Below are 26,903 nucleotides of genomic sequence, written 5' to 3'. Positions count from 1 at the left end.
TTTTTGCGATACTCGAAGTAATGTTATAGCTTTTTTTATCAATACGTATGGTTTAATTGAATCCTGAATATCAGAATATTAACATATTTATGAATTAAATCAGAATATATCTATATTTAAGGGCTATATATACATTTCACAAGCACGTACAAGTAAGGGTATGTAACAACGAATACCCTAGCCAACCTTTCCTAATCATTCCTTCTCCATTTACTTTTTCATATAAAAACAATGACCCAGAACATTTACGTCATCTGTAGCTTATCAAATATATTTTCAACTCTTAAGTGCAATTATCTAGAGCGTACAACCCATCACCTCGATAAACAGTCAGCTAGAAATATGTGTATTAAAATTTTTTTACTGTAGTAGATAATTCTTTCCATTTTTTTTCATAGTAAAATCAACTTATTTTGAAGGGTAAAAAAATATTAATTCTTTTGTGAGTCATTTTTTGGTAACATATATCCATTTATATTTAAATCGTTATTTGGGAAATACTACTATTTCTTAAAACCTATAGTGACACGTGTTTTAATGTTTTAAGGATAATAAACAAACACCGAATATAAAACTTTGTATAAATAATGGAGTTGGACTCTTTTTTTTATTTAAGTATCATTCTGAACTGGAAATCTCAAAATAGTAAGTAATACGATAATTCAAAAATTATATTGACAAAATATAAATTGAAGGTGTATCACAAAATAATTTATGATTAATCGTTAGTACCTACTTACAACGTTTTTAATTTTATGTTGAAATTGTATAAAAATTAAAATATTTTGTAAATAGTTATCAATGTTAAAGAAAAATTACTCGTACGCTTTTTAAAAGGATCTCTCGAGCTAGTTTTAGTTAAGCCAAAGGTTGGCGCTCCTTAAATAAGGGGGGTGAAAAGAGTATGAAAGGTTGTGAGGGCGGCATTAGTCCTCCCCAGACTGCTATTCTACCCTCCCCTCTCCACCGCCCTCAGACAGCGAGCTTTTATTGCCTTTAAAAATGAAATTATTGTCGGCTACGCGCGATTTTAAATTAAAAACAAAACAAATATATCCTTTGCCCATCCTGACTAAGATCCTTCCACTTTTTGTAATATTAGATATTAGAAGAGAAATTCAGCGAAAACGCTGTTTAAAAATAATATATTACCTATCTACGCAGGAAGAATGAATAAACTTCGCCCAAAAGCAAATGCGTGTTCTCTAAAACGAAATATAATTTCTTAATTTCATTGAAAACACTTCATTTCTGAACATGAGATGTCATTCTGTTGTGAAAAAATATGTAGATGAATATAGATTTTATTATGTATCCTATTAATAAAAGAAAAAAGTTATATTTATTTTTCGTGTTTATTAATATTTTTTTATCGATGGCATTTTAGCATATATTAGAGTATGTTTAATGATAACATTGTTTATATATTTGAAGAATTACCCCACAGTATGTTTTGTTTCTCATGTTTAACGGACTTAACATACCAAAAAAATCATTAGAATTTTATACGGTCACTCTTTCGTACAGCAACAGTAAAGGCACGCTTGCCAAATTTAATGTGTTGATTGCAAACTAGTGAGTTGTTGTAACTAATGATATACATATATATATAAATATATATATATATATATATATATATATATATATATATATATATATGTAAATATATATATATATATATATATATATATATATATATATATATATATATATATATATATATATATATATATATATATATATATATATATATATATATATATATATATATATATATATATATATATATATATATATATATATATATATATATATATATATATATATATATATATATATATATATATATATATATATATATATATATATATATATATATATATATATATATATATATATATATATATATATATATATATATATATATATATATATATATATATATATATATATAAATATATATATATACACACATATGAAACAAAAAATACAAATTGGTTAATAATTTATTTTTTTACATATATTGTAAAAAATAAAGAGAACCGCTTCACCCCTGTTTAAAAGCGTTTTAAATACTACTCTTTCCATTAGATATCACATTTCTACCCCTTCCCCGCTTCCGATTCCTTCCTGGAAGAAATACCAGGAGCGGAGAGACGCGAGGAGGCGAGCAGAGCCATGAAACCTGTCAGACTGGTGATGGACGGCATCGCATAAAACTGACGAGTTGACTCCGGCTAGAATGGCTCTGTGGAGCCCACTATATCACTTTTATTACACACCATCTTCATTTTCATATTTCATATTTGCATTTTCTCTTCAGTTTCCTCCCATCATCTCCCCCCCTTGCGAGGGACTGTCGTCAGGGGCGTGCTGGGCTATTTAAAAAATTTCACTAGACAATGTTCGCCAATTTAATTACAGGTGTAAATTATATCCTTATTCATAAACTTATTCATAAAATTATTTTTACAAAGAAAAAATATGGTGTATGTTCATTGATGCCATACAAGTTTTAAAAATTATAACATCTAATAAAAGCATTATTTATACTTAAGATACCGGCAATTAAGATCCTTTTCTTCGTTGATCCACACTGAAGGTCCATTTGTTTATTATTAAAATTACATTATAAATTACAAATAAATTCAGCAAAAATATTCTTTGTTTATTTTTTTTTCCAATTTGCTTATTTTCTTATAGAGGATCGTGTACATATTCAGTTCAGTTCAGTGCCGAAAATAACATTTTTTTATAAATGATAAAATATGCTTCAATTGCAACAGCAAAAACAGTTTTGAGTAAAATTAAACAAAATAAATAAAAAAAGTTAAAAGCGAACATAAATATAAGATACTGTTTTTTTCTCGCAAGGAATTTTTTAAAAGTAAATACCTGTTCTGAGATATTTTAATATTTTTATGAAATGGATATTTAGTCTGTCAATAGCACTATTTACACACGTTTCCTGGTACAGGGATTATCCTAACGAAGAGACGGGTTGGTATATACTAACAATAATAATTTTTTGTTAGTGAAATTATTTATATCGATATATATAAATGTACTTTAATCAGAAAAATAGCGTAGCATTTATCGGAATACGCAGTAATTTGAAGGAGATTTTCCGCCAAGTACTTGTTAGAAAGATCCGCTTAAAACATATCTACGGCTGTCTCCATCTTTTCCTCTTTCATCTGCTGATCCATCCGCCCCCGCCCGTTATAAATCAACCGGTTTATGGCTAATTAGGCCTTTGTGCTTCGGATGTTTTGGGTGGCAGCGGGGGCGGGCGGCGGGGGCAGGCCCTCCGGGGGCCGTTAAAGGGGTGTTCCAGATGATATCGGCACCGGGATGGATATTGTTCTAAGTTTCTTGTTTCGAGTGCCATTGCGAGTGAAAGGAGAGTCCTCGTCTCCGCCGAAAGCAGATTTTTCCACACCATCGAGCGCGGGAAATATTACCGCATTGAGAATGGCAGTTTTATAATTTGCCCGCGACACTTGATGGATTTTATTGTCGCTGCGTTCCCCTGATCGTCACATAAATCGTCGATATTCTTCGTATCTTTGTGCGCGCGGTACTCGAAATACGTGAGACACCATTAGCTGGAGCGTTTTCAACTTTTCACAAAGAATCCGCTAAACGCGACAGCTTTGTGAAACATTTACTATCAAAAATTCTAATTCATTAAATTACATTCTTTGTTATATTTATTATTTAAAATAACATTATACATTAAGAATAACAGACTGTAATATACGTATATATATATTTTTTTTATTAAAAAAAACGCTTCAAATTTGTGAAATATTGACTATAGAAAATACAAATTCTTTATATTGCATTCATTGTTATATTGATTATTAAAAACAACATTATTTATTGAGATTTACAGTGTGTATTACGTGAATATGATTTTTTTGTCAATCTACAACACGCGACAACATTGTGAAACTTTTACTGTAGAAAATACAAATTCTTTTTATTACATTCATTGTTTTATTAATTACAATAATTAAAGAAAACACTTTGTTTTTTACCACTTAAGTTTTTATTAAAGACTACATGTTTCAGAAGTTAAACTTCCATCATTCAGGTCTGTATAATAACTAAAATATAAAATATAAAATTTTTCTATAAATAAGGAGAGGGGAAAGTAAGGGGAAGGGGTTAGTCAAGGAACATAGGTAATAGGTTAGTTTTATTAATTATTGAAAACAACATTATATTTAAAGGTATACAGTATGTATTACGTATATATGATATTTTTCTCAATGTACAACATGCGACAACTTTGTGAAACATTTACTATAGAAAATACAAATTCTTTTTATTGTATTTATTTTTTACATTTTTTTAAAGTTTGTAATACGTGTACATGGTTATTGATTTTTTATCCCACAAAACGCGACAACTTTGTGAAATGTTTACTTTATAAATACAAAGTCTTTAAATGACACATTTTCCATTTACAATTTATTACTAAATTATTAATAAACGTTTTTTAACGTCTGTATTATATATTTTATAAACATAAAAAGAGAAAAAAGAAGAATAGGTCAACTCCAAAAAAGATGGGCTCTTGACATATTTCCTGTCGCCGGCAAAAATTGGACGAGAGTAGCCTAATAAAGAGTTGCAAAATATGGAAGAGACTTACAGCAGTAGAGAGAAGGCTCAAGAAAAAGAAGGTTATGATTATTATTAGTAATGCAAATAGGAAAAATGGAATTCAATTCCTTGAAACGTCATCGTATTATCAATATCCTTAAACAATTATCATATTTATTTAAATATATTATTTTGGACTTATTTCATCCTCTTCAACTGATTTCTTGATAAGCATGTGTTAAACATTTTGTGAAGTTTTGAGTGTGTAAATGGTGCTATGGTGGTGAAGGGTGGTATTGTTTGCATGCTGTGATAGTGATTGTCCTGACGAAGAGACGGGTACGTCTCGAAACCGGTAGACATAAAAATCTCGGTGAGTGTTTATACAAATATTATTAACATTTTTGTAAAAAAATAAATAAGTAAAAATGACTAACCACAAAGTAAATGCTTTAAATATTAATAATATTGAGAATCTTGATAAGGCTTTAAAGATACAAATACGGGACCTAATCTCTAAAAAAAATTGTGTTATTTTAAATCCAGTTTTTTTTTGTACATTAGCTATGTATGCTATGAATTAATGATTTAGTTTTTATTCTGTTATATTATATTTTTTAAAGTAATTGATTGATGGATGATTAATTAATTCATATATTCACGTTTGATTCTACAAACGTAAAAATATGGACATATTTATTTTATATAAACTAAATTTTCGGTTGTTTATTTGATCAATCAATTACTAAGAATTAGATCGGACATTCGCCCGACGATAATCCGATTTGTATAATAATAAATTAATGTTATTATAACTTTTTGAATCTATAAAAATACAAATTTAATCCCTTTATTTCAAAATCTAAAAGCTTCTAAAGTAAGTCATTGATGGTTTTCATATTTCAACAAAACGTTGCATTCGAATATGTATGTTTTTTCTTATGACATGGAAAAACTTTTTTAATAGCATTTTTATCGCAATAGTAGCGCCATTTGCTAAACGTAAAAGTAACAAAGGCAACATTGCTTGTGACGAATAGCTTATTTTTTGACAACTTCTATTTCTTAGCATTTTTCATGTTGATTGCATTGTTGTTTCATTGATTTGAAATATTTTCATAGATTTTATTTCTTTTCCATGTAACCAGACTAAGTTACAGCAAAGCGTAGACGGGTACAGCTTATAAAATATAAAGATGTAAATATAAGTTTACACTGCTTTTTTTAAAACATTCTGAACGTATTTCAGCTACCGTCTAAGTACTCCTGTATTACAGAGTCAATATTTCCTTTTGAAAATGAAAATACCAAGTCATAAAAATATTAAAAATACTACTTGCAATGTTCGTATACCGTATGTTAGTAATTTAAAATGGATATGAGTAAGTGTTATTGAAAAACCAGACGCTGTGAGCATTGTAAAGGGGGTCTTACACAAACATATCCCAGAGCACATTATTCCGTACAGCAGTATTACACTTGCTAATGTGTATCCACTGCCCGTTGTCCTATCTACCTTATTCTAAAATTGCAGACTTTGGGTTCCAGAACTGCCTTCTCCTTCATCGTCTATCTTTCTCCCTCTAAACCTTTCACAGGGTGATTCTAAAATTCATTGCTAATTAATTATATTTCATGTGAGCAATATCATTAACCACATAGACACACTACAGAAATACATGTAAATAATATATATTTATTTTCCCATTTTGAGATCTCAACATAGATGAAAAAGCATATGGAAGTCTGGGTATATACAGTTTTTATAACTTGTCATATGCTAGTTAAGTGATCACTTCACACACGTGTAACTTTCACCGTTCTACCCATGATCGAGAACCACACTACTCAAGTTTTTGGAACGCATACACCATAATAATTACACGCCAGTTATCAATTGATTCACCGTTGTCTTTGTGGTAAAAAGTGATGAATAACATATAAAACAGTCGTATACGTGCGTTTATATAATAGCACTTTTGAGTTTATTTTATTTTATCTATACACGACTAGATTCGAAAACATTTGTAGTTCTCGAAACTAGTCGTGTTTACATGAATAAACTCAAAAGACGTATTATTCGAGTGCTTTATTTTGATAAATAAAGCTTTCGTTTTTTTTACATTACAAGTTATGAATGTTTAGAATAAAGATTTAATGATTTAACACAAGTTGACTTATTTAAAGAGAAAAAAATTAAGTCAAACTAACAAATATAAACTTTATTTATGCATCTCACTCAACCAGCTTATTTTTTTAATTAAAAAAAGTATTTTGTATAGGGTCGCCGAGTAAATCAATAAATATCATTAGTAATTTGAAATAAGTATTTGTATCTACCCTGTAGAGGACGGTAGTCCTGCAGTCTCTGGCCTTTGCTTTCTGATGAACATGGTGTACACTGGCCATAAAAGCTATAAAGAACAAGGGTTTTGCAAAATAGGGGTAGCGCGATATCACCAGCATCAAAGCAGAAGCAGGGTGGTCAAAATTCTTCAATAAAAATGCATAGCATATTAAAAATATTTGATTAATAAACTTAACTTAATTCAATTCATTTTAATTATGGCTTTATTGACGTTCACTTGCATGGTAAGAATAATTAGAGAATATTTAAAAATTAGTGTTATAAAATTTGACTTTCCTGTTATTCTGCTGTCCTGTCCTATAAAACTTACAATTCCTTCTCCATTTCAGTAATGACTTTCGCCGCAAGTTTCTTCATTTATATAATCTGCATCCCATCAAATATATTCCACCCCAATATCCATGAATTTGAAACACAGGAAAAAACACCCTCTTTTATTATAATATTTCAGTTAAAACCGAATCGATTCAATGCGGTGCCCTATGCACTACTTGGCATTGAATAGGACTTAAAGATCTTAGTCATATTATATATTGCTTGCTTTGTTTATGTTGGTATAAGTGTAAACTATTTTTTGACATCTCATCAAAGATGAAGGAGAATATGGAAGTCTGGGCATTTACGGGACTGACGACCGTCATAGGCTGGTTTAAGTGATTACTTTACACACGTGTAATATTCACCAATTTTACCCATTATTGACAACGGTTTTACTCAAATTCTTGGAAGTTCTATATATATGTATCAATTTAGAAACATTGTTCATGAATCACTAGAACTTCACTAGAGACATCTATTGGTGAGATGAAAAGCTTTTTATTGAGCAGAAACTCTTTTATTAGTACGTTTTATTATTTGGACACACTCAAAATGTCGTAAGTGTAAACTGTTTGCTTCATTAAATATGTAATGAAATAGGATGAGGTTTACCTATCTATGTAGCTTTATTTGACAGAAGTATATCAATCAATTTTTAAAATGCATTCTAATATTTGACTGGACGATTTATTTAAGATAACTTTCTTATATGATCATACAAATGTAGGTTCTCGTGTTAAAAAAATCTTGAAATATAATAGTTTTAGATATATGTACCTACTCAAATTGATTTGACTGTCAGTTTCAATTTTCAGAAATATATACTAATCTTTTTACATGTCCGTTCTAATCTTTCACCAGACGATTCAAGTCAAATGCCATAACTTGTCCTTAGTTATGGCATTTAGAATGACCAGCGTGCAATCACCCGAATGAGCAAAGACAGTATATAACAGACTTTAGTAGAGGCATAAATAGGGGTACAGGGTAAGGTAGAGGTATCCCCTGAGGGGACGGGATAAGGAAGGGTGAGAAGCAGGTATGGGAGCCGCTGACCAGTCCACCCCCGTACACAATCCACCCTGATACATCGAAAACTTCCGCTGAAAATTAACGAGATTGCTACGTTTAACGTAATTCGTAATTTTTTGACGATGCGTTTGAATTTTATTTTGCAAAACATAATATATTAATTGGTCGTATGCAAAACTATGTACATACGTGTAAAATATATCTTTACCATAAGTGTACTAGCAGGACGGACTTTGAAGTAAGAAGTAAGTATTTTATGATAATACCTACAGTAATATGGACATTTTTAAATAAACTTTTTAAAAAAATCGCATTTGTACTAACCCTTTTTTACTTAAAAGTTTTTTGGGTGTACATACATAAAATATCATTCCATTAATATTTGTTATATCTTGTACATAAAAAATTAACTGTTTGCTTTGAAATACCCGTAAGTCTAAAATATTGGTTTTTCCTCTTAATGCAATTTCTAATAATGATTATTATTTTTTGATAAAACGATTATATGTATTATTTTTTTAAGTATTAAGGGCCTGTAAAATACAATATAATGTGGTAAAGTTGTACACATTTGAGCTCAATTCCAAACATAATTTAACACAGACATAGGGGGATAGTACCTTGTCGAGCTCATAGAAGTTTCTACGAATCTGATATCTAACCCTAAGAGCCCTAGCCATTGCAATTATTCTTCACTTTTACTTATTTGTTATTATTTCCTTTCTCATTTGGCTGCCATTTCTTTAACCTGAAATTCCTTCATTTACGCCATGTATTTGTATCACATCAAGTGAAATTGTGGAAAAAAGGACTTGAATATGTACAATACTCATCTTATTTAAAGAGATTTCGGGAGGGATTCACAATTAGATTGAAACAAATTAAAAACAATTTTATTGAAGATGCTTTCATTTAATTTCATCATATACTGTACAAAAAAAAAATTAAAAGTAAATTAAAATTTACTGCGATATTAAAAGTGACAATCTTATATTCAATTGGATTGAAACAAATTAAAAACAATTTCATTGAAGATGCTTTCATTTAATTTCATTATATACTGTACAAAAAAAATTAAAAGTAAATTAAAATATACTGCGATATTAAAAGTGACAATCTTATATTCAATATATTATATTGCACACCTTCTCTATTTGTTATAAGTGATCAAAAAAACATCGTGTATATGCAGTGCTTTATATCCCACTAGGCGAGCTGTGGTTCAAAAGATTGTCACTTTTAATATCGCAGCATATTTTAATTTACTTTTATGTTGTGTTTATTTTTTATAGAGTATTTAACGAAATTAAATGAAAGCATCCCAACTAAAATTGTTTTTAATTTGTTTCTATCTAATCGTGAATCCCTCCCGAAATCTCTTTAAATAAGATAAGTATTGTACATATTCGACCCCACTTTTTCGACAATTTCACTTCTACGTTTGCTTTCATAATCATGCCAACAATCGTTTATGACAGAATTAACAAAGAATGAAGAAGAAAAATATTAAATAGTCACTATTGTTTGCTTAATGAAATGGCTGCAAACTTTTGCAAAAGAAAAAACGTGTCGTTCTAACAATGTGTTGTCATTATAAAATAAATGTTGGTTTTCACATCGCGCCGTTCCAGGGCTTCGCCAGTCCTTGTATATTTGTTTTTCGTACGAAAATTACTTTTTGTCCTTTTGCAAACAACAAGGCAATGTGGAGATTGGGAGATTGCTCAATACAACGTCCCGACTTCATTGAAAGTACTTAATTGGCAAAATGTAAGATCCTATGTAAACGTCTGCTCACCTTTTCACATTATGAAATTGCGGGTCACTTTTGTAAAGTCAGTTTTTTCGACATCTAGATAGGTGTAATTACACAAACATCTGCCCGTGGTTTCATTTATTAAGGTTTTATACAAATAACCCCTCCCTTATTCTGGACGTGATACCCACTAATTTAATATATTAATCGTGTTATTTTTTTAGGTTTTTTTAACCATTGTGTTAAATTTATTTTGGATTTTAATGAAAAACCTTATCTACTAAAGCCATTTTAAATGATTTGTAATGTAAAGTCATCTTATTAAACAATTAATTTTTTAAAAATCATACACTAATTTACAATTTTAAATTTGCTATTATGTATTATTTCGAGAAATAAAAAATACTTTGTGTTCTGATCCACTCACATGATCCACAAAGTTAATATATCAATATGATCCACAAAGTTAATGCTTTCAATATTCAAAACATTACTATTATGTGTCTTCAAAACATACGAGGGCACGTTTTAAATACTTCATTATTTAATTATTCGTCAGTTATTTGTCTATTTTGCAATCATAGAAGGTATGGCCGAATGCTTCGATCTGTTTTAAATCTACCCTCCTCCGTTATGAAATGATTAATGCCTCCGTTATGCAGGTTCATTAGTGTCGGATTGTGGTCCCGTGGTTAGTGTCGCCGACTCTTAAGTCAGAGTTTCTCGGTTTGAACCCACTCTACCACAATTTGATAAAAATTAGTATGAAATTGAAATAATTGTGTAAATAATAAAATCACAAATATTTCTCTTAAAATACAAAAAAAAAATTAACGACTTTATGGATAATTGAAACAGTTTAATGCGTTGTACTCATAAGCGTTTGTAGGTTCATTTGACCAAACGTGGTATATGTTTGATTTAGATTTTGATCTTGTGGTTCTATGTAACACATGTTTTTATTTAGTGTGTTTTTAGTGATTTACGTGTTGTTTTTCAGGGAGGCGCTTTCTTGTGATGTATATGAGTAATTCTGAAATGCATATGTTACGATTGTTTAAGCGTGTTTTTTTAATGTTATGAATTGTTATGTCTCGGAATTTTAAGTATTATTCTCAATATAATTTTAATAGTTCGTAGTTTATTTTAATACAAACAATATTTAATAGTGCGGTACTTATACCACCCCATCCAATAATCCCAAACTCTAGAAGAGATAGATATAGAGCGTAGTAAAATTTCAGCAATTCATTTTTGTATGTTTCGTAATGCATAAAATGTCTAATTAAGTTTTTAAATTTTTTTCAGAGTTTTCAGAATACAAAGTCTATTTTAAGTGTTGCTTATTTGTATGCTTAATATGAAGTATTTGACTACCTTTGTTAATTCGAGGCCAAAAAAACATAATTTTAACATATGAATTCAATTATTAATTTATATTTTCAAGTTGAAATGGCCATTTTGTGGAGTTTAAGTGGTTATTTTCATCTGAATTCAGTTAGTTTTTTTTTTAAATAGTAATATATCGTTACTACTAATAACATGCATGATTTTGAACGTTTAAAGAATCTGATCGTAATAAATTTATTGTTTACTTATTAGGCGATTCGAAGGAAATACTTTTTGATTCTTCATGTTCATTGGTTATTTATCTTTTTTGTTTTCCAGTGATATGTTTTTAGCCCCGCTGGAAAATCGTAAATGAACATTGTAAGTGTAACATATTATGTTAGAACCGCGGGGAGCTATAATATTAGATATTAATAATTTCGTTGGCGGCAAAGGCTTCCACAAATCAAAAATATGTTCACATTAGCGCGTTGCAAACGGCGGGTGAGTACAGTATGAACAATGAGGCACTATCAAACATTCCAGCCAGCGCTAATTATCTTTATTTATGGTTAAACATTAATTCTGTACATATTTCATCCGAATGCCATACACCGAACTATTATTACCAAAGAGAAAACTCATAATGAGCCCGTCACAATACTTCGGACGCGGACCGATGATTTAGGATCGGGTATCTAGCGGCTGCACTCCTAACTATGAAAACTTTCATTCAAATTTTCATCCAATTGTGGCTCCTATTGTACATTCCTCATGCTGCGTTAAGGCTCGCGATACCGTATGCATAATACCCGAACATCGTATATAGTATTTATTACCTACATGCGAACTGAATAATAAAAACACATTTTATATAACATCATTTGAAAATATTTTTCACATCTACGATAATCCAACTGCACAGGTATACTAGACAGGAGCGATTTTAAAAAAAAAAATTAAAAAATATTTGTGTTTTTATTATTTACAGAAATATTTCAATTTCATACCATTTCTGTGAGCCTAAACGGCTCATTATTAAAAATAGGTATCGAATTGTGGTTCGAGCCGAGAAACTCTGACTTAAGAGTCCGTGATACTAACCAAGGGACCACAACCCGACACGATTGAACATGTAGACCGAATTAAAAAACGACTTATTTTAAAGAAGTCCTTTCTGTTTTTGCATTCAATTATTTAAAGTAAATTACACAAATCAGTACAATTGCACTAATACCACCATAATTAGGTGTTACTCGGTTTAACATTGATGTTTTTATGTTTTACTATAATGATATCATGTTTTACGTTGGTGTTTTCACCCTCACTCAATATATGTACTTAATCCGCCCCATACGTTAAAATATCACAAGAAAGTCGGCTAACCAGTAATAAATCTCCTCGTGAATAAAAATAAATTCGTTAGCCGAAACGCTACTGTGTTTACAACATTTTGAGTGTGTCCAAATACTTCTAAATAATCACAAAATCTGGATTATCTCCAATTATGTCAAAATTGGTTCATATATATAGAACTTCCAAGAATTTGAGTAGTGTGATTCTCAATAATGGGTGAATGTTACACGTGTGTAAAGTAATCACTTAAACCAGCCTATGACGGTTGTCAGCCCCGTAAATGCCCAGACTTCCATATTCTTCTTCATCTTAAAAAATAATACTACTGTATTTGATCGAAACCCGACAAATGTACTAACAAAATATGTAAAATCTATATTTCACATGTAACATGATATATATGAGTTATATGACAAAATCGAGTACAAACCCATTTAGTTTGCGTGACATTTCAAAGATTAAAATGCGAGCAAGGATATTTCATTACTCGTAGTATTACAGCGAAATTTTGTCGCGACCACTTATCAAACATGGTGGGACAAACACATTTGCGGATTCATCGATACAATCGGCGCAAGCGACGGAATTTATTGCTCTGTCATATTATTTCCAAAATGACCTATAGAAATTTGATCATCCAACAACTATTTTCGGGTGAATAATGAACGGGCGAGTGTTTTGACAATTCGATAGAATACTGTAATCAGAATGAATGAATACGCACTTTCGGAGCTGCAATAAACCATTTATAATTTACATATACATACTACATATTATAATCGCAAATTCGCATGCATCGCAGATAAGTGCGAATGTGTAATATGCAAAAGGACATATTTTTGTACGTTTAATTTGGATTTTCAATTCTTATGCGCGGTTAGCAGACAGGATATAACATCACACCACACTATCTCTGTAAACATTTTCACCTCTTCCATATTAATGCATCTCCTCATAAATACCCATCTATTTTTCCAATTGTTCTGGTCTGTCGTCAACATTCCAGGATTTGTAGTATTTTTAGAATTAGGAAATGTAGATATTTTTCATACACAACAAAATAACTCCTAATTGGAGATAGTCCAGATTTGTGAACAAGTACAAGACACACTCAAAATGTTGTAAAAAAAACCCTACTTTTTAAATTTCAATCGATTAATGTTTTACTTTCTCATCTTTGTTGAGATGTCAAAAAAATAATATGAAAAAAATCAAACTTGTGATTAATTAATTTTATTCACGACACTTAACTAATTCTGCTTACGTTTAAAATTATGGCCACTCTAGTATTGATACAAGCTTCGGTTCGTTTCTGGACACTATCCTTGACTAATATAAGAACGTTGGTTTTTCGTTTGAACGTTCGATTGACTGAATGATTGCTTGTCAAGTCGTATGATATCGTCAAATTTTGAAATTAAATGACCACGAAATATTGATCAAGTCATAAAACAATTTAACCGTTATAAATTACACGTTTGCATTTTTCTCAATGAAACCTATGTTAAGAAATATCCAGAAATAAATGTGCCCTAAACATTCGATTGTTCATATAATTATGCCACATCATATTTATATTATGGATTCCACTAATCAAAATCCATGTTTATTTTTAAAATATATTTTAATGTCCTTTTTCGTCTTCTCTTCCTTAGCCTCATTCGCAACCAATAATGCATAGAGCACTGCTTTAAATTGATGCAAGGCTAAGTTGATCGTTAATTATATGAAGGCAAGGTGATTGGCCCAGTGCATCAGGTAATATTTATTTAATATTATAGTAAAAAAATAATACTTATACTTATTTTGCTCACTTATTTTAAACAAAGACATAAAACGCAAAAATGTAACATGAATAAATAAAATATATTTGTTTTTCGATGTACTTCGATATTTATTTTCTTAAACAAAAAATGAGGTAATATTTAATGCTGCAAACATAAAAAGCATTATTTAAAATTGTAAATATGAAAGCACAAATAATGTTATGATTTAGCAACTTAGGTGTTCAGATTCATCGTATTCCGACGGCATTAGCGCACACGCAACACAAAAATAATTGCATCACAAAAAGCTACAAATGGATATTTAAAATTTATAGCCAATAAATCAGTGGATGGCTTTTCAATGCAAGCTAATCATTTTGGAAGTGCACCGTGACGCTCATACCACCACAGGGAGTCAGTTCAGTTATACAGACGCACACCTATACACTTTGGTATGTTGTGACTTTCGGTCAACTAAAGTTCATTGAATGGACGCACAACCGAGGTAAAAAGGTTGTGTTTTTTCATTATTTGAACGTTAAAAATGATTTTTCTCTTTAGGTAGGTCAAAATTACATTTTGCCCATTTTATCCTTAATAGGATAGTTTCTTCGCTAATATTTTTTATTGCCATTTCGTGAAGACAGTCATGACCAAGATTTGCTTTGTCATACGCCTTATCCTTTCATTTATTAAAATAAGTGATATTTATTCAGAATACGAGTCCTTTGTATTATATAAAAGTAAATGGATATGCTTTTCAAAATCGACGCATCGTGTTGCATACAATCATGAGTGAAGTGCACAGAGATTTAATTAGGGTAGGTAGTAGAAGTAGGTAGTACGGTAGTAAGCTAGGTACTACTTAGTAAGGTACTGGTTGCGTTTTGATATGTCACTCGGTAAAGTAAGGCTAGGCACTGCTTTTCTGCATATTTGGAATGCACGCCCCTGACAATCACTATATTAAATTTTATTTATACAAATAAATACTTTCCTGCAATCCAATTTCCTAATTCTAATCACTGCAAATTTTAATTACAAAATTATGCCTCATAATTATGGTAAATCCATCGACCGGTTCGGGCCACCCAGTCAGGGGGCAAGACACACTGGGCCGGGGTCGTAAATTAGGTCCGAAAGGAAGTTGCAACGCTAACTTGCAGATACAGAGCCGGCCATAGTGGGTAATAATAATCTGCAACGGCTTCCTAGCGAGATGAAGTCTCACCCGGGAGCGCGATATAATAACGTTGATCAGGAAGATGGAGACTGGTAGTAATATAAAAACAGGCGGACATGTCTCTTGCTCGGGTGGGTCGCCTTTGTACTACTGCTTTAGAGGTAGTCAACCTTAGTTTGTAACGTACCTACGTAATGAAATGAAATTTCATGTGACAAAAGGGATGCATTGAAATTATATTAAATTAACTATTAGAAATGCTGAAAACGTGAATGACATTATTTCAAATACAAACATTACAATTCATAATAATGATATTTAAGGAGTCATTTGTATTTTGCTTTGTATCAGCATTTTCAAACTCTTTCAATGATCAATTTCGTCCGGATTTATTTCAATTCAAATTATACTACATAAAATGTAGAAGATACATGTAAGTATCTTTTTGTCGTCAAGAAAGGGCAATTCAGTTGTCTAGGCTATTTATTTCGCATACCTTTCAAGAGCTCTAGTAAAGATTACTAATTTTACGAGACATCCGCCACCCAGTACGTCCACTGTTGACAATTTGTCGATAGTTCTATCCTGAACTTTGGAACCCTGATCTAACTGGGAGGATGCAAGGGAGTTGACATCCGACAAAAAAACCTGGAGACAGTTTTATGGACTCCATTTGCTCTTTATAGGAAGCGATTATGGATAAATGATTCATAACGTCAAAAAAATTAAATTGTGTTAATTGTATGCCATTCATATTTTTAAAGTAATTCCATATTTTTAGAGTTATTTAATATCTTTATTATTTTAAATTAACGAAAATCTGGCAGCTGACAAAAGACTCTGGAAGCAAACTTTGAACTCCGTATGGGGAAAGGACTACTTAATCATAATAATCATAAAAACAATAAAAAAAAATCTTTCTTAAAAGAACTATTTTTTTATTATTAGGTACATTGAAATACAAATTTGTGTCACATAATTGAAATTATATTATATAATTTAATTACCGTTTTCTTAGGATACCACTTCACGTTGCAAACTGATTTTCATCATAGCAATCTTGAAATTATCTATAGCTACTCTGAATAGTGATAACTGAATGTTTTCAACCCAGGAATGCGTTTCCATTCTTCTAAAAAAAAACAACTTTTCTATTTTATGTGTCACATTTAAGAATTTATTCATTTCTACCTTTTAAAAAGCGCACTCCGGTTTAAAAACGACTTAAACCTACTATTTTTACATCTCTGGCCTCTGCTTGACGTGCCCTGGATCCGAGTTCGGGCCAGGAGCGCAGAAGAAGAGAAGACCGGAAGGAAGGCAGCAGTAAATAAGTCCCGTTCCGGAGCCACCAATCCTGCGGACTGCACACACCCCCCTCCCTGTTCTGTCCTGCTTTCCACGTTCATTCTATCTGGGCTAGTTATTAATTATTAGTTATTAGTTATAACGTGTTACTGAAAAGCTGTTTACCCTTCTTTCTTCTATTTCTCTCTTGTGCGATCAATGACGCATAGGGCGCTTTTATCTATATATTTTTCCCCTTAGGTGTCAAGTCTACAAAAAGTATAAAAATAATATATTCTTCTGTTGCTTTTCAAATTTATAAAGACTAAATGCCATACTTGAGTATTAAAGAAACCTTCGCGAGGGCAAAGAGATCCTAAGTTCATTTAATACCGGTCCACTCCCTTATGTTGCAGAACTAGGTCTTCTAAATATACCTCGTGTACCTTCTGCTTTTCCGAGGAAAAGCTGGAGGAAATTTCCTGGAAAGCTGGTAACAGTCATCTTTCGTGATGTGTCCCAGGTAGCCAATTTTCTTTCGATTGATTGTTAGTATTTGATGAGTTTTACAATTGTTGAATAGTATATACGCAATTTCTTCTGATAAAGCCACATTTCCCAGGCCCTCTATCTTTTTGTATGCGTTTTAAAAATTTGTAATTTAATTCATTATGTTGTTTGTTTTTCCAAAGTTATATTTTCTTCTAAAATAATGGCATACAACATATAACACAGTATATTAACTATACTACATGCCGTTTTAATATTTCTGGTTTCCATCCGTCAAAATAATTACAGCATCATTTCCGATAAAACTTTTCTTTTTATCTCGCACTTGATTTTTTTTACCAACAGCAAAGTAGTAGTTTTTTACTATAAACTGTAGCCAAGTAAAAAATGATAAAAGGTGCGTTATATACAAAATAAGGAAAAACTGGTTATTTGATATATTTTATCTACAAATGTATGATCTAGTGAGAGAAATGCGAATGGCAAAAATTCCCCGCACAATCAGTGGCAAATGGAACGCGACGTTCTAGGAATCAGTGATCGCGACCACCGCGTGGCTACACAGCACAGTTACATCGTACTAGGTACATGCTCAGTACTAGGCATCCCGCGCACTATTTCCCAGCAATAAATCCACTAGAGCTTTCGGCACCGTGAGCGAGACCCTTAAAATACTGCAACTTACCGGATGTTCTACACAGAAGAGATACAGCAAGACTGGCTAACTCCGATTATGGGAGTGTTTATCAAATGAAGTTTGTATCAGAATATCAGTTAATTTCAGAATCCCTTAATAATTTAATCATTAAACTTATTTGTAAAATTAACAAAAAAGAATATTAAAGATTTTTACATTTACGGATTTTTTTGTTTAGTTTTTCGGTTTTAATATTTGTAATATTGAGAACAATTTTTCATATTGCCTTGATTTTATTTCAGACATTTTTTTTACATATTCTTAAATTAAGTTATTTACATTCAATTTACTACCATAAATACTGTATTATTATACTTTTGTTTCTGTTTATATTATTACTCTAGTTTAAAAAATACTTACTCATTTTATAGCGGTTCAAAATACATACAAATACAATAATAATCTAAATAATTTGAATAATTATTTGTAACCATTTTCGTAAAATACTACCGTAAGGGCAAAATCATTGTTATTATTTAATCTTCTTCTCTAAGATTTTTTTTATTCAAAACATAATGTTTTTTCTTCATTTTAGTAATTGTATATACATACTTATAAAGATAAGTTAGGAACGTGCTTTAATTTCAGATATTTCTTTAACTTCTTATTTTAATAATATTTCATTTTTCCTTAGTCACTTACCATATAACTACAAAAAAAAACATATTTTCCATAATAAAACGTCTTGTGGATTGTGTTTCACGAACCAAATTTAATTTTTGTAAGTCTCTTTATCATTTTAAAAGAAATCGTTTTATTTTTTTAGTATACCGTGAAGTCATTAAAACGGTTCTTAAACTAAGATTAATAAACATTGCCGCAATTCGCGCTACTGTAAATAAAAACAATCGCTTTATGGGCCGGAATGGAATGGCGAATCTTAAATAATTATTGCTTCCTGTGGTCCCTTCGCCTGGTATGAGTGCGGACTGGAGTACGAGCGGGGGTCTGCATCACAGCAGAAACTGTTTCTGTACAACAGAAATAAGGCGTCCGTTATTTATTGCTTCTTTTGTGTCGTCTTGTTAATTTGTCTACTGGAACTATAGTAAAAAGCCCGACGCTCAACGAACTAGCAATGTCATAATGAATTACTATCTATAATTTTTATGATGACAAATGTATACGAAAGAGGAAATGCACACAAAAATAAAACCTTACTTCTGCAAATTTCATTATGATTGCATCAAGTTCTCTCACATAATTCTTAAAGTGAGAATGAAATTTTACGTTTATTTTCTAAATACCTTTTTGTTAATTATTAGTATTTTTAATTGAAAAACTAGCTTCTTAAGAATCGTAATTTTGATAATCAAACAATATGGATAAGTCCAACTATGAGGTATGTTCGAAATTCTACTTTAAGTAACTAATTTTTCAGGCTATACAAATGTTTTAACAGAGCAAGGTAAGAGTACTATGCACTATCTGAAAGATACTTAATACGAAAAACCCATCCCAATAGTAAAATAACACAAATAAAGCTTTAAATTCATTCATTTTGACCTTATTCTGGTCTAGGTTAGGGTCAAAATGACTACACCCTATGTGAGTTCTTCCTGGTCAAAAATTTCAACTCAGTGAGATGAATTCTCGTTTACAGAGGATGACAACGCCTGCGTCAATACAAAATTTTCAGCCTTTAATAAAAAGTACTTGTTTCTATGCGACAAAAAAAGTTTGAGTGTTTCCTTATAGTATAAATCTGGATTTCTCCACTTAAGCGTTATTTTGTTATATTTAAATCTCAACAAAGATGAAGAAGCATATGGAAATCAAGGTAAAAAAACGTATCTCGCCAGCAGAGTTGAAATAACAAACACATTCTGAAGTTTTTTTTTTGTATCTCAACATAGATGAAGTAGAATGTGGAAGTCTGGGTAGTTACATGGCTTACGACCTGTCTAAGTGATCACTTTATACTCGTGATAAATAACTTGTCTATCAAGTGATCTACTTCCATATTCTTTTTCATCTTTGTTGAGATTTCAATATGCAAAGCAGATTTTATTATGTATCCGTATACTCCTCGATCAAATTTGTATACAGAAAAAAAATCGTGTAAATCCCAGTTTGTTTTTTTTTCATAGTAAATATGCCTTGTATTTATGGCGGTACTTGGAATAGTATTACAGTTATCATGTTTAGCATAATGCTTCCGTAGTAACACATCGGTGGCATATTTACTTCCTAATATACAGACTTATGCTAACCCTGCTTTGTCCCGCAATGTCTCGCATTCGGTCTGTCATCTCGGCCCATAAATCTCCCACCTTGGATGTCCCAGCGCACAGCGCACAGCATCTTGCCTAAAGCTCACTTCCCGTTCCTGAACAGACAAGTGATTTACCTGTACCTGTTTACATGCAAATCAAACTGCAAACTGTGATTAATTCCGTGCTTTTGCGGGTCGGTTAACACGGACATCTTGCCAGTTAAATCTGAACTACATAACGAGACAAGTCGCTCACTCCTTTCAAGAACATTATGAATCAAAAATCGTAAATTTTCAGCTTGTTTTCGGAATGCTCATAAAATGTACTATATTCCAGCAAAAGAGGCATATTTTTAACTTCACATTTACCTATTATTTTTGACATCTCATCAAAGATGAAGAAGAATATGGAAGTTTGGCCATTTACGGGGCTGACGACCGTCATAGGCTGGTTGAAGTGATCACTTTACACACGTGTAATATTCACCAATTCTACCCATTATTGACAACCACACTACTCAAATAATAATACTTTGTGAACAAGTATTTGGACACACTCAAAATGTTTATTTTTACCCAGTACAGGGCAGAAAGTGTTGTTTTTGCATTTTGAAGAAAAAGTATTATTTTATTATTTTTTAAATATACTAAATATTTTTCAAATGGAGTAAAAACCTGGTTTTATCTAAAAAGATATGTTGCACAGTAAAAAGTTCAATAAGTGGCTTGATATTTATTTTTAATACATTGTATTATATTTTTAAACTTTAAAAACGTTCTCCTGAAAAATCAAGTTTTTTTTATTTATGACGTTCTTGAAATGACTGGGCGAAGTGTCTACTGATAACAGGGGCATGCATTCCATATAGGTAGAAAAGCAGTGCCTATCCTAACTTACTCGCGTGACACATAAAAACGCAACCAGTACCTACCCTACCTTACTAAGTACTACGTAGCTTACCTTACAACCTACCTTAAGCCACTGACTGTTAACTTGATAAATCGTTTGGATGATTTACTATTTATAAAAATCATGTCAGGTTGTGGTCTCGTGGTTAGTGTCGCAGACTCTTAAGTCAAAGTTTCTCGATTCGAACCCACTCTACCACAACTTGATACTTATTTCTAATAATGAGCCGCTTAGGCTCACAGAAATAGTATGAACTATAAGCATTTGTGTAAATAATAAAAAACACAAATATTTCTCTTCTTTCAAATAAAAAAAAAAAACTAGCTATACCTGCGTTACTCTGTCTTAATGAAAAGAATGACAATCGAAAGCATAGATATATAAAATGTTTAATTTCACAATGCTTGTGAAGTATCTCAATGTTATAATGCAATCTAAAATATTGAAAAGTGTGGTGAAAGTGACAGCAGCTGTCAAGAAGCCATGAACAATGTTTAGTATTGCGTTTCTTTCTGTTACGTTAAACAAATAACCTTTCTATTGCGTTTATATGTTTCTTTTGTCCGCCTCCGTAGTGTAATGGTCAGCACGCTCGGCTACCGTTCTGGAGGTCCCGGGTTCGATTCCCAAGGGGGGTAAAATAAATATAAGTGATTTTTTCACTGTAATATCTATTCAATATTACCCTGGACTAGTACCTGAAGCGGAAGGCTGATCACTTTTCCTTCATGTGTAAACGATCAAGATAACACTGCGTTTATATGACGCGGTGCCCTATGCACTATTGGGTGCGGATAAGGGTTTGTTTTATATGTTTCTAATTTGTATTTTATAACGCTTGGGAATATAATTTGTATTTTATAACGCTTATTAAGATATGCAAATATTTAAAATCTATGAAACAATCATGCAAACAAAAACATTGATGAAATCTCAGCATTTGTCACGAAGTGCGCTGTCCGCTATTATCAATGTTTAGTTTTACATGTGTTGCTGTAAAGCTCAATAGAGGGCAACCTTTTGCACAGCAAATTGTTGTCCAAAAAAAAAAGCATTTTCAGCCTGTTACGGATGAAAACACGCGCTAAAAATCCGAAAACAATCGAGGAATAACTTTAAAAGATTTCATTTTGAACAAACGAATACTTTTTGTATAGATGAATGAATCACGAGTTATAAAACAAATATATCATATTTACTTATTTATTTTTTACAAAAATGTTAATTAAATTAGTATATAACCACTCGCCGAGATTTTTACGTCTACCAGTTTCGAGACGTACCCGTCTTTTCGTCAGGACAATCACTAACACAGCATGCAAACAATACTACCCTTCACCACCATAGCACCATTTACACACTCAAAACTACACAAAATGTCTAACACAGCGTGTAACGGTAGACGTAAAAATCTCGGTAAGTGGTTATATACTAATTTTATTAACATTTTTGTAAAAAAATAAAAAAGTAAAAATGACTTACCACAAAGTAAATGCTTTAAATATGAATGATATTGAGAATATATTATATTTATCTTAAAAAAATAATTATCTGTTGTTCGGAATGATTCCATGTTTTCTATAAACAAGACGAAACTACGAAATATTTCGCTTTTAAAAGTTATTTAAGAAGTGAAGTTTTTTTAATCCACCAATTTTCACATTTTTATAATGGCATCTAGTACATCAACATGCAAACAACGTGATAACACCATACCCTAGTACTATTTACACTCTCGTATACCTTCACAAAATATTCAACCACGCTGCTATCTTTTCTGCCAAGTAATGTAAGATTTAGTCTTGAAACTATCTTGAAGCAATAAGATTTAAAAATTTGCTCTAAGATTCTTATTGAAAGTATTAATTTTATAATTTTTCGACATTGATTAAGCTGTATAGCAACATTAATAATCCCGTTATGTTTTATTTTAAGCATAAGCGTTATTTAACACAATTAACCCTTTTTATATCAGTATTTTTATATAAGTTCAGAATATTTTTTTTTCCTTTTTTCAATTCTCAATTTAGTTTACAAAGGAAAAATAAATATGTATTCTTCGTTTTGGTATGAAGAATTCGTACGTTTATTTATTGATTTTTTATTAGTAAAAATTGAAATAAATAAAATAATCATATTTAAAAATAAAAAAAAGTATAATACTTATAACCATAATTATCAAAAAGCAAATATTTTAATTACGATGTTCATTATTATTTCTCTCAGACTCAACGGCAAGTAGAATGCTAGAGTCATCTATCGGCAAAATACCGAAGTAAAAGTTTTCATGTTTTCATGAATTAAAATTGCGTGTAGATATTTAACTTTATTTTTATTTTTAAACGATAGTAATACAAGAAAAATACATTATTTTATGTATTTTACGTCTTCTGAAATTAAAAAAAGTGTTCAATATAATTTTTAATAATGTTTTTAGTAAGAAGAATTTGTATGAAAAATATTATTTTGTGCAAATAAATTAAGTACCTACCGTAGGAAAAAATAAATTGTTCTGATTTTGTATATGATTTATATATTTTTAATATCTTTTATACATTTCGATAATTTAATATGTACTGTTTATTTGAACACGTTTTAAGAAGGCGACTAATTTTATTAAAAATAATAAGTAAAACCCGTGGATTTGAAAAATGTTAGTGATATTAACTGATATCAAATTTTATTTTTTGCAATTTTCAAAATCAAGTAAAACTTTCATAAGGGTCTTTATCTTGGTTACATCTCGAAAAGAACTGCAAATACACTTTACTTACGTATGTTTGGGCCGATAATTTTACACGTTTCGACATCACAACATAGACGAAGAAGAATATGGAAGTCTGGGTATTTACAGGACATAGCCTGGTTATAAAAATTACTTAACAAACGTGTAATATTTACAATTCTACCCATGATTAAAAACCACACAACTCAAATTTTTGGAACTCATACGTTTATCATAAATCTCATGTTGCTTTATGTTTGAGTTCACGGGTTGGTTTGAGAAAGTTTTTTATTTATCAGAGGCTTATTTTGTTTAGGCGGATGTAAGATCCTAACCGGTTAGATTAGGTTAAGTTAGTGGAGAAACCCATATTTTGTGGATAAGGATCCGGACAGATCCAAAAATGGTGTAGATAATTTGTTTTAGTTAATTTCAGTTTATGTATTTGGAAATTTTAAAGATTAGTTAAATAAATTTAACGATTAACAAAAAACAGGTATTTGTAACATTCCATTTAAAATATTTCACGTATCGCTCACTCCTTTCAAGAACGTCATAAATCAAAATACTTGATTTTTCAGGAGAACGTTTTTAAGGTTTGAAAATATAATACAATGTATTAAAAATAAATATCAAGCCACTTACTGAAATTTTTACTGTGCAACATATCTTTTTAGGTAAAACCTGAAGGTTTTTCTCCATTTGAAAAATATTTACTTAATTTTAAAAAATAATTAAACAATACCTTTTCTTCAAAATGCAAAAACAACACTTTCTGCCCTGTAGCGGGTAAATATTAAGTTAAAAATATGCCTCTTTTTCTGGGATAAAGTACATTTTCTGGGCATTCCGAAAATATGCACAACTGAAAATTGACGTTTTTTGATTTATGACGTTCTTGAAAGGAGTGAGCGATATGTCATTAAATATAAATACCTTAAGGGGCGGGAGGAATGAAAAGGGGAAAAGGGAAACATCAAAGCTCAAGCTCAAGACAAATTATGTTAAAACTGGCACACACCACGATATAAATATCAACTTACTTTATACGCGATCGCAGTGATGACAATGTTTAGTAGAACGAAATTCCCATATTCATCGTTGACCAATTTTGATGAACGATAAATTTAGGAACCTGGCTTAGAGTTTGTTCTACTATAAATATACAGCCCATACGATAAACAAACTGTATGTGAATATACCCCGTAACATCTCCCTTGGCATTATATTGCACACAAGTTCGGCAGTTGTGATACATGTGCAGTCCAGGCTCGAGTGGGGGTCCCGAATCCCGAGTCCCGGGTCCCGGGTCCCGGGCCCCGTCACGCCGCAACAAGGCGGCCCATAACTCTCTGCCGGCCACCTAATAATGTTATTAAAACGTGTAACTTGTGGCCACATAAATTATTGCCGCATAACTTCAACTTGTGCAATTTAGCGGCCGAAATTATGCAGCGGCGGTGATCACCAGTGGCTAAGACTGGCATTAAACACACCTATAACGGTTTATCCTATCATTCCATAAATTACGTATCATATTCAGACTTTATAATTTGAAATCACATACATGGATAACCGCCAAACTATCTTAACTATCATTTTGATATTTGCACAGGGAAAACTCGTATTATACATATAAATTTTATTTCGATGTTACGAAGAATGATAAGGAGAGTGTTATATTATTAAACCACATAGTTGTCAATGCTTTTAATTTACAAAAAAAATACTTTTTTATAAAAGATTTTTTTTATTGGCATTGAAACAAAATTATAACAGTTTATGTCAACTGAGATAAATAAAATATGTATTTTTATATTAAATGATATTTTTTTATAATATTAGAATTGTAAAAAAAATATTTTCATTAATTGACATCATCCATATACCATATTTTTGTCCGCCTCCGTAGTGTAATGGTCAGCACGCTCGGCTACCGTTCTGGAGGTCCCGGGTTCGATTCCCAAGGGGGGTTAAATAAATATAAGTGATTTTTCACTGTCATATTTATTCAATATTACCCTGGACTGGTACCTGAAGCGGAGGGCTGATCACCTTTCCTTCATGTGTAAACGATCAAGATAACATTGCTTTTATATGACGCAGTGCCCTATGCACCATTGGGGTGCGGATAAGGGTTTTATTATTATTATTATATACCATATTTCATGCTACCGCAAGTTGATTATTACAAAAATGTAAGATTACTTTTAAAGGAGCATTGTTTGGAAATTGAAATGTATGACTCTAAAGTAAGTTGATGAATCAGTTTTTGTATATTTAAATATATTTTTTTAACCAATGAGTGATAACAAACGTTATTTGACAAATCTACAGAGCAGAAAATGAATTTTTATTTTTGGTGGCTGACTCGAAAACATAGATTTCGAAAATAGCTAGTTGTAGTAATTATTCTACCATATGGTATTCTAACATTTTCCATTGTATATATATTTTTTTATAAATTTGCATAAAATAATTTTAAATTTCCAACGTTATTTATCCAACTCTTTGTCTTTGCAATATCGGAAGGTTCCATTAGAAGCGTTTAACTAAGAGCGTAAATTACATGCAGACAAGTCCACACACTACGACCCACCCCATCTCACCCCTTCCCATAATACTCTAGTGTGTTGGGGGTGACTTAGCACCACCCTATTGTTTAAGGTTCATACGGTCAAAGGGGTGTGTGCATGTCTTGTATGGTGGGCCTGTCGATACATTTATTCAAAGAAAAAAGTTCTTAAGTTGTACACATTTTAAATGCATTTTAACATAAACATCTGTGCTGATGTAAGAGTATTAGCAATGAGGTAGTCTTCTTGGGCGACAATATT

This window comes from Brachycentrus maculatus, unplaced genomic scaffold (genome assembly GCF_059751285.1).
Source record: "Brachycentrus maculatus isolate JH-2025_06_01 unplaced genomic scaffold, ASM5975128v1 h1tg000110l, whole genome shotgun sequence".
NCBI classification, from domain to species: domain Eukaryota; kingdom Metazoa; phylum Arthropoda; class Insecta; order Trichoptera; family Brachycentridae; genus Brachycentrus; species Brachycentrus maculatus.
The sequence above is the reverse complement of the archived record's forward strand: the minus strand, read 5'-3'. Positions refer to the sequence as shown.